The sequence below is a fragment of the Papaver somniferum genome, chromosome 7 (assembly GCF_003573695.1).
Source record: "Papaver somniferum cultivar HN1 chromosome 7, ASM357369v1, whole genome shotgun sequence".
Lineage (NCBI taxonomy): Eukaryota > Viridiplantae > Streptophyta > Magnoliopsida > Ranunculales > Papaveraceae > Papaver > Papaver somniferum.
In genome coordinates this window covers 259,102,110-259,116,531 of record NC_039364.1, presented here as the reverse complement: position 1 = coordinate 259,116,531, position 14,422 = coordinate 259,102,110, and the positions used below count along the sequence as shown (strand labels likewise).

The 14,422-nt window shown below is 38.4% G+C and overlaps 1 long non-coding RNA gene across 1 annotated transcript; it reads left to right on the top strand.

The window, feature by feature from the left end:
* Positions 1–1,599: 1,599 nt before the first annotated feature.
* LOC113300225 lies at positions 1,600–3,434 on the top strand. The gene is made up of 2 exons (XR_003335625.1): positions 1,600–3,139; positions 3,224–3,434. It is a non-coding gene; the product is annotated as an uncharacterized LOC113300225 (long non-coding RNA).
* The last annotated feature ends 10,988 nt before the right edge of the window (positions 3,435–14,422 follow it).

Sequence of the window (14,422 nt, the reverse complement as noted above, 5' to 3'; positions counted from 1 at the left end):
CCTTTTATTTTAAAAAAAGAGTTCTTACATAGTAGGCAAGCGAGCAACAAGCTGCGCAACAAGCCCTTTTTGAATTGCAAAGACTATCCTTTTAAAAACAAACTCTCTCGAACTGGGGGTCATGACATTACTGTGCATGACTTTATGGACTCTTTTGAGGAGTTCAACCGCCTCTGGAGCTAAGAAACCAAAAGTATCAAAAGCAAAGGGGATAAAAGCGTGCCCATTATCGATACATGCTTCGCTATCTTACCTGAGGCAGCCCTCAACGCTGCTTGGCCGACTGTAAATGAACCATATTCAATGCCTACTAACGGAGAAACCCCCGTGAGGTCGGCACATGCGTGTTTGCCATTAGCCCATCCAAAAATAAGTACATCCGCTGGCCTGAGTGTGGATCTCCACTCCAGTGGGTTTGTCAAAAAGTTGACAGGCGCTTCCTTCTTTGCTGAAATACTCGCTCGCCATAAAACATCATATAAGGTATCTCTCACATGATCATGTCTATACTTAAAACCAGGATCTACCTTACAATGGACTGCATGTTTCCCATATGCGTCTAAGCATCCTGTGAAGCAAGCAGGGCAGCGTGAATCAAAAGGGTATAAAGGGATCATTAACTTGTACTTAAGGATGGATCGGTACTCCACATGCGACATCTTCTGTCCAAGGCCCTCAATCGGAATTGCTAGGAGGATGTCTTGGGCATGCGCTGCTCGTAGGCAACCAAAAATCGCTTTCTTCCTGACAACTCGTAATCTCGATAATGTCTTTAACCACTTTACCAAAAAGAGCATTCTCCAGGTTACTTTGTGCTTTAAGGGGGGCGGTGTCCTTACTAGTAAAGCTGCTAAAGTCATAATCAGGAAGAGTCGCTTGTAATGCCTCCAAAGCCTTATGAAAATTTTCATCCATTCCCTCCACTCCACCATCCCTTAATATGTGATCTTGTAGACCCCAGGATTGCACACGTGATGCAATTACAATACCACCTCTAGCGCTTACAATACTATATTTAGTTTTGATTATCATATACACTTTTAATCAAAAGATAAGTAAACGCTCGAAGATGGAGGGAATATTATTTTAAAAAAGGACATATACACAACTTGCAATTTTTATTACCTTCTTCCACGAAAAACAGAAATAACCTATATTAATAAAGAATAATATAATGAATCGTGCAAAGTTGGCATTACATTTTTATAATAGAATAGTCGGATTTAAAATTAAATCCATGTGAAGGCTCCATGTAATAAGGCTCTTGTAAGGACCCTCAAGCTCGTCAACGCTATTACACTAGTCAAGAGATGAATTAACCACTAATGACTCGATTAATTTAACACGAACGTTAATTAATAGAATTTAATCTAACAACGATTTAGATACGAAACTAGTATCATCAAATAGGTTTCGTAAAGTTATGCGAAATGGACTACTCGAACGTGTCATTCGGACACTGGACGACGAAGATATCACTGGATGAGTATGAAAGGAAGATTGTTATTTCAATCTTAACCGCCTGGATACCCTTATCCATTTATCGGGTGCCTTTAGTTTTGTGATCGGCCTTATCTCTAAAAACAGATCGAGAAGAAAACATTTCTCTCTTTTCTTTCTCTTTCTTCTTCTTCTTCCCTGTCTCCTGTTGCTGGCGAGTTTTGAGAGATTTGAGAGACCAAAACAGAAGATTTGTGATCAGTAGATGGTATAGAACATCACGGGGTAGTTGACGACGATGGTATGTGTATCTCTAGTTGATTCAGATTCGTGAGAATAGGGGAATTAGAGAAAGAGGAACTAGGGTTTTTGAAAGATGAAGATTGATTGAGAAATTTGGTGGATTTGGGTAATAAGTCAGTTAATTGGAGATGGGTTTGTTCTTAGTTGATGTTTGATTGAAGTTGTAGAGTTATTGAGGATTGAATCAGTTAATTAGGGTTTCATCTTGATTATGAGTTTGAATGGAAATAAAAGGTATATTAAGTTATGAAGAGATAAATAGCGAAAGGGTTATGGTTTAACTGAGATTCAAGAGTTGTTTTGGGTAGTGAGTCGATGGATTAAGGTTCGATTATGTGTTCTGAAGACAGTTGGGGATTGGTTGTGATAAACTGAGTTGAAGAGGTTTGGGGATTATTTTTAGAGTCTTTCTGTGGATGAATAAGAACGATGAGGACTGTTGAGGGTTGATTAAATAGAATTAGTGGGGTGGTGTTAGTTTTGAGAAGATTGGTTGGGTGATGAATAAGAAGAATTAAGAACTGGGTTTGATTAATTGAGGAAAGGGTTGGAGTTAATTAAATATTGTAGAGCTATTCTGAGGAAGAATTGAAGAATTAGGGTTTATGTGTTCTTCCCCAAAATTAATTAGGGTTTCAGCGGAATTGGTTTGGTGAACTAGCAATTCAAAGGAAGCTAATGAATGGGTAAGTTTCTATGTTGTTTAAGTTCCGTATTTAGTGTTAACTTGTGTATAATCTGATGTAGTTGAAGAATGGGATGAGTTTAAGGAAGATGTAATACTGTTGTTATTTTTGGATGAGTGGGTAATTCCAAGAGATGGGATTGGGTAACTATGGTTGTAGTTAATTAGTCTTTATTAGAGATGATATAAGTATTTCTTGTGAAAATATACTGGTGGTGGTAATGGAGTTGGTTAAGCTGTATTGGGTTGTACTGAACTGAGTAAGGGAATTATGTTGTAGTCTGAGAAGGTAGTGGTAATGAAATAGATAATGAAGCTATAGTTGTGAATATCAGGAAGGAAAGATGGAATTGTAGGATAGTGATGAAGCTGTAGTTTATGAGATTGGTGTAGTTTAGATGAGATGATGACAGTGAAGTGGTAAGAATATAATGAATTGGTGGTGAATGAATATGAAGAAGTTATAAGCTGAGTTCCAGGAATGTAATGTGAGGTTAAGTTATGATGTGTGGGTTTGTGTTTTGATTTGTAATTAAGGATGTTATGTCTGGAATGGGAGTTATAAACTGAAAGAGAAGTAAATTGTGATGGTGAACTGTGGATGTTGGATTAAGTTACAGAAGGTGTTATTGCTGGAATGAAGATTAACGATGGTGATTGTAGGATTATAGAGGGTGACTCAGTGTTGGCTTGCAACTACTGCACTTTTAGGTAAGCTAGGTTTGTATTTGTATTTAAATTATGAAGTTTAACTGAATTGAATAGTTGCAAATGAAGGTTGAGTTGGTATTGCAGTTGAAGTAAGTGGCGTTGTAATACTGAGAATGGTGATTGCAGAGTTGTAAATAGTGATTGATGTGAAAGCTTGGAACTGCTGAACTGCTGCAGGTAGGCTATAGTTGTGTTTGTAATTGAATTGTTGAATTCTATTTGAATGAATTGATGTATGTATAGATTGAAGTTGAACTCGAGTTAGAGTTATAAAGTTAGAATTACAGTTGTGTAAGAAGTTTTGGCATGTATTATGGCCTAGTTTTACTGATCGTTGTGGTAGGCGTCAAAAATAATTACACTTTCTTACTACTCAAAATATATAATGAAGCAAGGGCAAGAAAGGATCGTTCCCACAGAGAGGTCTTGGGTTGTCAAGATGTTTCTGTTTCCTATATAAAACAATGGGGGTTTTCTGATTTTTATATAAACTAAAATAAAATAAAAGCAAAACAATGAAAAGTAAACATGCAAACCAATGATGTGAAATATTAGGTAAAGGTTTCATCTTCAATTGTAAACAAGTATTTAATGTATGATTAGAATTCGTATTTAATCTCGCTATCATCGAAAGTCCCAGAATACCTTATTGCAAGAACACTCCGTAAATTTCCTAAGTCATCAACACACACAGTCATCAACACACACATTAGAGCCGCGTATGTGAATTCTACCTAAAGAATAACCCAACGCCTTGCGCTAATTAAGTTCAATTCCTAGGAGCATTAAGTTTCAGAAATAGACTAATCAATGCAATTGTCATACATTGCGCATGACAATTCGGACAAAGGTCAAACTCTACATATGATTACAAGAGTGTATCACTACAAACCGCAATCATATCATGCTACTCGTATTCAAGGTTATCGCTCGATGATAAACCCTAAAATAGCATAGATAGTAAGTTCAATCAATTCTACACTTAACTAAATAAACATTCAATCATATTGCAGTACGTCAATCATGCAATTATTATAAACTGTAGAAAGTGAACGATGATTGTGAGAGAAAACTAATTCATAAATCAAATAACATGCTTGCAAAATCCGACTACATCTTTAACCAATAAAAATAAATCAAGTACTTGTGTTTATGGAGTTCATAACAAAAAGCATATAAGAAAGCATCATGTTCTAAACCCTAGAACCAAAGTAGAAGAAGAGATGATATCCTGTTAGAATAGAATTCTTCCTTTTTATACTTTCTCTGCCTTCATCTTCAATAAGTCACGTCCAAAAGTCAGTTGTTGAACCAGCCCATGAGTGAAGCCCAACAGGTTCAAGTACATCTGAGTCAGCTACCGGATCGGCAAGTCAACTCGCCTGACTCCGATTCAGGCAGAATTCTACTTGTATTTTGGTATATTTCCAGGCTATTTTCCTGCACAAAGTTTACCCATTCAATCCTAACATTCATCTAGTTTCACAACTCCTTCATTCCACCATTCACAGTCAAGGATTCATTCTAGACCATCATCAACATTTCGCCAAATTCAATCCAAACTGTCCACATAACCCACTGTGCCTTAGCCTAGCAGACTCTCCCTTAAATCTCCACCATTAATACCAGCTGCAACCAGCTACCGCAGCTTCTTCTCTCAGTTCAGACTCCACCAATGCCTTACTGCAGCTGCAATTTATCTCAACACCAAGATTACCAACTTCAGTCCTTTGCATACAACCTCATAACCAGCTCCTGCTTCATTCTCCATATCCCTGCACAGTTCCAGCATTCATCTATAATCCTGCACAATTCCATTACCACACAGCAGCATCACCTGTTCTTCTCAAAGTCAGCTCTGCAACACCGTAGCCTGACTACCACCAACAGCACGACAGCTTTAGTCGCAACTCTTCTTATAAACCTGCATTGCACTTATTGTTCGCAACTGCATACAGCTCCATCTGTACCTGCACTCGTTCAGCACCACTGCCTCACCAATTCCATCTCTGTACCCCTTCATTGAAGCTGCAATATCTTCTTTCTTGTCCAACTCCAATACAGGCAGCATCTTCTTGTTCTTCTCAGTATAAGCGAACCCGAATACCAGCAAACCCATTTCATTCATTTTCCCGGTTTCAATTCTTTGTTGTTTCACCTGCACTTTGAGTGGCAGCACAATTCCCTGCACTTCACAACTCAGATTGAGCTCCAATCAACACCAAACAGACTGCCATTTAAACCAATAATGTAGCAAGGCTTTCATCCATCTGCAACACGGCTAACCTTCTTTCCCTGTATAAAACCATTACAAACCCACAAACACACTTCAATACCCAGTTCTCAGCTACTTCACTCTATCATCATCTGAACCATTGCATCACCACCTGCAATTTCACCAGAACCACAACTCAACTCTACCCACTCCAGTTCAGTAACACATTCACTGGAAGCAGCTCATCTCAACACTAGTTCCATTTGTTGTGGCTTCCATCATTCACCAATATTCTTCCTTGTCTCAGATTGCAGCTACAGCATCAGCACATTATGAACATCTGCTACAATCTAACCATCCACCTTCCAGCCATCTCCTCTGTGTTCTTCTCAGTGAAACCATTCCAATAACACCTCTTCTTGACCAAATTCAGTACTTCACCCATCTGAAATCCAGTTACTGACAGATACCCATTCATTCACCATCTTTGATACCAACAGCTGCAGCTTCAATTTTATTGGACGTATACATATTGTGTGCCATGGCAGTGGCACCACAACCCCGGAACAAGTCTTCACAGCAGCCGAGTCTTCACAGCGACCTTCCGAGTCTTGTGTTTTTGTTGTAACTTTCCTATATTTCAGTCACAGTTCGTTTTAGACTAGGAAACATATCTTGTAGATATTCTGTTTTAGGTATGTATCTATATATATCGTATGTAAAGGATTGGCTAATCAATGAAAAGAATATATTCTCAAAATAGATTTTAAGATGGTATCCTTGTAGATCCTAGGAAACACATTCTTCCGCTTCATCTCTACTGCCGTCTCTCTAGTTTTATTTCTTTTCATCATGTCTGGCTCCAACCAATCTTCTCCCAACTCTCTTGTGCATGATAATATTCCATCACATAACAATGAAAATTTTCTCAATTCTTCCACTCATCCTAGAACTTTAGATCCTTATATCATCCATCCTAGTGATAACCCTGCAACCATTCTTTCTTCTCCTCCTTTACAAGGGGACAATTACGGTTCATGGGTTAGGGGCATTACCAAATCTCTGAATGCCAAAGGGAAGCTTGACTTTGTTGATGGCTCGCTTCCTCCTCCAACAGATCCGTTACAGTTCCAATGATGGAAGAGATGCGATGATCTCGTGGGCAGTTGGCTCCTGAACTCTTGCCAACCAGATATCAGGGCTAGCTGCTTGTATGCTGCCAACTCTCATGCTATCTGGAAAGATCTGCAAATCAGGTTTTGTGTCTCCAATGCTCCTATTTTGTTTCGTTTAAAATCTTCAATTGCTTCAATCAAACAGGATTCAATGCCTGTATCTCTTTACTATACAAAGATCAAAACTCTTTGGGATCAATATGACTCCCTGGTTGCTTCTACGGAGGCATGTATATGTGGTGCTGGCAAGCACATGATTGAGCGACTCGAACGAGAACGTGCCATGGAATTTCTTTTGTTGATCCATGGTTTGTGGACAGTGGGGCCACGCACCATATCTACAACTCACTGCATTACTTCACCTCTTATATGCCTGTTCAATCATCTATTCTCATGCAACTCCCGGATGGCTCATTCTCTGTGGTTAAACATATTGGAGAAGTTGTTTTTTCGCCTACTCTAAAATTTTCGAATGTACATCACATTCCTAATTTCAAGTTCAATCTCATCTCTGTGAGTCAATTAACTCGCCAAACTAATTGCATTGCTTATTTCTTTGAAAATTTTTGTATCTTTCAGTACCGTGTCACGAGAGCAGTGATTGGTCGGGGTGATTTTATCTCTGGTTTATATCATCTCCAAGCCCATCCGCAACAGTCTTTCAATAGAATCTTATGTAATAAAACTACTGCCGATGTTTGGCACTGCAGACTAGGTCATCCTAGTCTTGATCGTTTTAAATTGCTTTGTCGTACTTTTCCCTATAACAAAGCCGTTTGTCTTTTAATAAAAATTCAGTGTCTTCAAAACGATGTTTTGAACTTATTCATTGTGATATCTGGGGTCCTTTTATGACACCTTCCCTCACTGGTGCAAAGTATTTTTTAACCATAGTTGATGACTTTTCCCGCTGTACGTGGGTTTATCTCATGCACCTCAAGAGTGAAACTTTTAAATTTCTCACATATTTTTTTAATTTTGTTATTACTCAATATTCTCACAAAATAGATACAATATCCACTGGTAATTCCATTCCATTTCTTTCCATATTGCAAAGAGTACAATCCAATAATGGCTCTGAGTTCTTATCTCAAGACATGCAATCCTGGTTTAAATCCCATGGCATTCATCATCAACGCAGTTGTGTTTCCACCCCTCAACAAAATGGTGTTGTGGAACGCAAACATCGTCATCTTCTCAGCATAGCTCGTGCTCTTCGTTTTCAATCGCATTTACCACTCACTTATTGGGGAGAATGTTTACTCACGGCGTGTTATCTTATTAATAAAATGCCAACCCCCATTTTGAAGCATAAAACTCCTCATGAAGTTCTTCTCGGTGTTGTCCCTAATTATCGTCATCTACGTGTTTTTGGTTGTCTATGTTATGCTCGAAACACAAAGATTCATTCTAAATTTGACTCACGGGCTAAGCCTGGTGTTTTCTTGGGGTATCCTCATAACCACAAGGGTTACATCATTTTGGATATATCCAAAAAAACAACTTATGTATCTAGAGATGTTGTCTTTCATGAGCATTTGTTTCCCTTCAAAGATGCTAAATTCACTTCTGATACTGTACTTTCCCCTTCTACAGATACTGATTTTTTCTATGAAGACTCAATATCTGTTCCTCCTTCCCATTCTGTCATTGATACTCACTCTCCTAATTTATCTTCTTTGCCAGTTGCTGACTCGACTTCTTCTCCGCCTACTCTGAATGATCATAATTCACATGCAACTGACCCTCCTCTTGTGTCTCCCTCTCCGGACATCTCCTTTAATGAAATAACTCCTCCTAGTGATACTAATTTACGCATGTCACATAGAACACATACTCGTCCATCTCATCTGAAGGATTATGTTTGCTCTGTTTCTAAAGGTATGTCTAATTCTCTGTATCCTCTTACCAATTACATTTCTTTTGATAAATTTACTTCGCAGCATCGTGCTTTTCTCTCTTCGGTTATTTCTAATGATGAACCACGCTCTTTTACGGAAGCTATTAAACATCCAGAATGGCGTGATGCCATCGTAAAAGAGCATACTGCTTTACTTGATAACGATACTTTTACTATGACCACTCTTCCACCTGGAAAATCTGCTATTGGTTGTAAATGGGTATTCAAGATTAAATACAAGCCGAATGGTTATATTGATCGTCGTAAGGCGCGTCTTGTTGCCAAAGGATACACACAACAGGAAGGTATTGACTATCATGACACTTTTGCCCCTGTTGCTAAATTAGTTACTGTTCGTGTTTTATTATCTGTAGCTGCAATTTTTAATTGGCCTCTTCATCAACTCGATGTCAATAATGCCTTTTTACAAGGGGATCTTCATGAAGAAATATATATGAAACTTCCTCTTGGTTTTCAAACAAAGGGTGACACTCGTGTTTATAAACTCAATAAATCTCTATATGGTCTTAAGCAAGCGTCTCGTCAATGGTTTGCTAAATTTTCTACTGCTTTACTGGAGGAAGGTTTTATCCAGTCTCGTGCTGATTATTCACTTTTTATTTTTCATTCTGACGCCATTTCTATTTATCTTTTGGTTTATGTCGATGATATCATTATTACAGGAAATAACAATCTTGCTATCCAGCAACTCATCCATAAACTTGAAGCCAAATTTTCACTCAAAAATCTAGGCCGTTTGCAATATTTTCTGGGCATTGAAGTTTCTCGTTCTCCACATGGTATTTTTCTGGGACAACGTAAGTATATTCTAGATATTGTTCAGGATTCTGGTCTATTAGGTGCTAAACCTGCTCTGTCTCCTATGGAGCAACACCTTAAATTATTACCAAACCCAGGTGATCCTATCTTTGATCCAAGTATTTATCGACGCTTAATTGGTCGTCTACTATATCTTCAGGTCACTCGTCCTGATATCACTTTTTCTGTGAATTATTTAAGTCAATTCTTGCAACATCCTTGTTCTGGTCATCTGGATGCTGCTTATCGAGTTGTTCGTTATCTAAAGGGTACGGTTGCTCACGGCATTTTTCTGTCTGCCACTAGCTCACTTTCCCTTGTTGGTTATACTGACTCGGATTGGGCGGGTTGTCCGACTACTCGTCGTTCTACGGCAGGTTATTTCACCATGTTAGGTACTAGCCCTCTTTCTTGGAAGTCCAAGAAACAACCCACTATTTCCCTTTCTTCTGCTGAGGCAGAATATAGAGCTCTAGCCAGGGTAACTTCTGAGTTACAATGGTTATATTATTTATTCACTGATCTTCGTATTAATATTCCGAAGCCAATTCCAGTCTATTGTGACAATCAGGCTGCTATTCACATCTCTGAAAATCCGGTATTTCATGAACGGACTAAACATATTGAAATCGATTGTTATTTTGTTCGCGAAAAAATATTTTCTGGTCTTATCAAGCCAACTCACATTCCTTCTGCAGCTCAATTAGTTGATCTCTTTACTAAACCACTTGGTGTGGATCATTTTAGACGTCTTGTCAGCAAGTTGGGCGTCCGACCTCACGATCCTCCCACTCCAACTTGAGGGGGGTATTGGACGTATACATATTGTGTGCCATGGCAGTGGCACCACAACCCCGGAACAAGTCTTCACAGCAGCCGAGTCTTCACAGCGACCTTCCGAGTCTTGTGTTTTTGTTGTAACTTTCCTATATTTCAGTCACAGTTCGTTTTAGACTAGGAAACATATCTTGTAGATATTATGTTTTAGGTATGTATCTATATATATCGTATGTAAAGGATTGGCTAATCAATGAAAAGAATATATTCTCAAAATAGATTTTAAGAAATTTCGAGTCATCTCTCTGCCAAGCACAAACACATGGCAACAGCTCAATCAAATCCATATCATCCAACAGTTTCAGACCCCCTTTCTTCTTCATTACTGTCTTCACGAGAAACTCAATAAATTCATCAGCAACCATCATCATTCTTTCTCTCTAATAACGACTCCAACACAGACCCATGCTCTTATTCTTTACAAACTCTTCAAACCCTTGTTCTTCATCACTGATATGAACAACAACGAGATATTCTTTCAAAAACCTCAAACTCAGAACCCTAATTTCTAATTATTTTCCCTGTTTTCTTAACATCACAGTTCATCATCTCCTTTCTTCGATTCAACATCAGAACCTTCATTTCCATATCAATCAAAGACAAACCCCATCTGTTCTCGTCACCATTCCTCACTGCAAGCCGTCATCCTCTCTACTCTCTGTGCCGCCATACTCTTGGTTTCAGGTGGAGTGAAAAAAAAAAGAATGATTATAATCTCTGAATTCCAGGGTTGTTGTAGGAAATGGATGTGGATATAGCCACCCAGGTGAAGTAGATAAGGGGTAACCAATAATGTTTTCCCTTGCTTCTCTAGACTGAGCCGCATCCGTTGTCCCCCGTCGTTGACTTGGCTCGGCAACGCTCCCAATAACAGTTGTACATGAAATGATGTTTTTGTCTTTTTAGCTTAAAATGGATGTTTTCTTCTTCTTTTACTCCGAATGACTCTATTGCACCTAATAAACTCAAAAGCAATCATAAGATAAATAATTTACAAGAAAACTCGCAAAGAAAGCATGAACAATAGATAAATATCAAGGTGTTTATAAAACCTATCATTTACCATTAGTCATCCTAGTCAGTTGACTCACTTAATCTGACTGAGTCACATGTGTACCTGAATTAGTCTTATTGACTGAATTGACTCGGACCGATTCTTGTTTGACTCATTGACCGAGTTAGACTTTAACCTTGGACTGTTGACCTGACCTTGACCGTAGACTTGTCTTGACCGTTGACTGACATTTACCGTTAGTTGACCCCTTTGACCGTTAGTAACTGTTAGCTGACTCAGATGGACTGGACCTTAGTTAATGGGCTTGTTTAGTGGACTTGGGCTTAGGGCTAATCTTACTAGTTTGATGATTTGGACCTCTTGTGGTCTGAATTAGCCTTTGGCTTCTTCTACAAAGTTGTAGATATTCATAAGACTTAGCTAATAGACTATAGTGCCAACCTAATTGAATTATTAAACTTTAGACATGCTAAAGATAGATAAAAAAAATGTGTAGAACAATAATTGGGCTTAGAACAATTAGATAGTTCACTTAGCTTATAACTGGAACTTTTATGAAATTATGTTATGAGCCTTGTGTGAGCCTTTTTGGCTAAACTTTTAGAGTTTTTGTGTGATTAACAATTAGTCTTTATTAACAACGATCGATTCAAAGGATGAACCAGTGGATCTCGAGGTAGGCATGGCCTGTCATCAAAAGAGGTGGGAATACATTTAACTCTTTTGTAATCATTGTTTCTTTTGCGAAAGTTTATGTTTATCAACTCATGCATTGTATGTTATGCATTCCATGCTTTATTTAAACTGCATTATGATAATTCTGTGGATTCTGTTAATCTTTCCATGATTTGGAAAGGACTTGTAATGTTTGAATGTCGATATGAATTTTTATAGGAAATAAGAATTTCCACATGTGGTATATAGGATGCGCTCCTTCACATTTATACCTAGAGCTTTTATGATATATTGGTCGGCAGTTGATACGTGCATATTTCACATATATTTAGTGTCAATTCCTTGCTAGTATTTGTTGTTTTTCTAGCAAATTATTGTATATTACGCTTGTTTTCTTGTATTTGTCTTTCATTAGGTGAATCATCCAAAAAGAAGTGAAAATAGCTACAAAAAGTGAAGTCACAAGTGAAGAAGGGCCAAAGACCCAGTGGAACTCGTTCAAATGGAGGATTTTTAGTTATCATTTCGTAGAGGATGAGAAGACGATGTCAATGGCATAAGAACGGAGTCATTCTGAGATCGTGTGAAGAAGTTATGTGCAAAATAAGAACTTGGAAGAACAACGGGTAAAATGGTCACTTCAAGGGCCACTACGATTGGTATCCCCTCGTTCGTTAAGGGGCGTCGAATCTGTTAAGGGGATGCCATTTTCAAAGGAACTGCTAAGGGGAGTCAGGTTTTCTACTTAGGGGGAAGCCACAATTCAAATATTACTAAAGGCACCAGCAGTTTCTCTAGGGGCACCACTATCTTCACCCCCCCTTTCGTCGTTAACAGAAGATGTGATCCATAGTCGAGATGGAGTTCCCAAGAACATGGAAAGAGCTGGAAGGAGGAGATACGCTGCCATTATTGTCAGCATTGGTGACTGCGTTGCAGTTGGAGGAGTCTGTGCTATCGATAATGAAAAGCTAAGGACTCGAGTTTGTTGTGATGATGGAGCTTGGGTTCTACAAAGAAGTGAACGAGATGGCATTCATGGAGTTCGAACGAGGAAGGGTTGGCTTACTGCCATTATCGGAATTGGCTGATGATCATAGTTCCATGACAGTTGACGGTGATAAATATGGGAGCATTTGAGAAGAACCCGAGCAAGGTGCTGTTACCATTGATAAGGAGGAGTTTCGGAGTTCAGGAAGATGCTGCCATTGTTAACACTTGTGAGTTATGAAGCTGAGACAGACTCGAGATTTGATGTTGAAGATGAATGAATAGATTTGGGCCTCGAGCTGGAGAAGGAGCTGACGGGTAGTTGGATTTGGATGAAGTTGGGAGAGTCTGAGAAACCAGTGGAAGATATGGAGAAGATAAGAGATACGGCACAAGACTTTTAAGATCAGGATGAAATATTTCTTGAAAGAGGAAATTCGCTGCAGCTATAATATTCAAGTTGATGTATAGTGAGCCTTAAAAGAAGACACATTGGCGTCACATGGGGTCCACTGCAGTCATAGCCAATCATAAGCCGTATTCATCATATTACGAAGTCCCCTGTCGCACAGAATTAGCAGCATATGTTTCCCAATATTTCAAAACTGTGCTAACCGACCTTGCATCCTTATCAAATAAGGAATTCTCGGGGGAATATGGTCGGTGCAAAAGCCTATATAAGGCCGAGTTGCTGCACCTTGGAAAAACAACATGTTGGGAGAGAAAAATACACAAAAGAATAGAGAGGAAAGGTTTTATTTCATATCTAGGGTTTACCCCTTTAGGGAGAAACCAAGTTTTCTTCTTCTAATTCTTTTTCGATATATTTTTTATGGGTTTTAGTAAAATGTGTAGCTGAATTTTTATTGATTAGGGATGATTCCAAAGTCCTGATTAATGGAATTTTAATTCTTTTCACAAGTTTATTTTGAGTTTAATTTCTCGTCGATTGTCTCTATTATTTTTATCGTCTAAGATTACTATTGGATTATTCAATTGGCCATTTGAATTAAACTGATAGTAATTCTTCTTCTAGTATTGGGGTTGGTGATACGTGTAATAGTCACTCAATTCCATACAGAAGTAGTAAATCGCAAAAGCTGACAGAGGGATTCTGTTAAGCAATTGTGTACAGAGATGACACTAGTAAGCAGACCGAATTTATGTGTCTGATGCTAGGATCAACCTAATTCACAAAACATAATGCGTTCGATGGGTTACACCTTGAGAGCTTATTCATGGCGGATCAGATGGATAGAATCTGGTAGTCGAGCGCTTCCGTATCCAGTGGCAACATTAATTCCGGGGATAGCAGAGCTTATTGGTATTCTACGGTTGGTGACAATAGAAATTTTACAAGAAATAAACAAGTACTTTTATTAAGTTTCTGTTCAGTGGCGATGAATGATTCCCTGACCATCTTTGTTTTCTTATTATATTTTTATTTTACTTTCATCAAATCAATCCCCCCTTTTTACTTTATTTTGCTGATCAAATAACCTATCAATTACACATCTCTCTGTGGGAACGATCTCTTACTACCGCTATATTACGAGTTAATTAGTGGGAAATATCTTTATTAATTTGTTGTGTAAACGACGCGGATAAAAATTTTGGCGCCGCTGCCGGGGAGCAGTTGCTAATTGATTTGTTATTT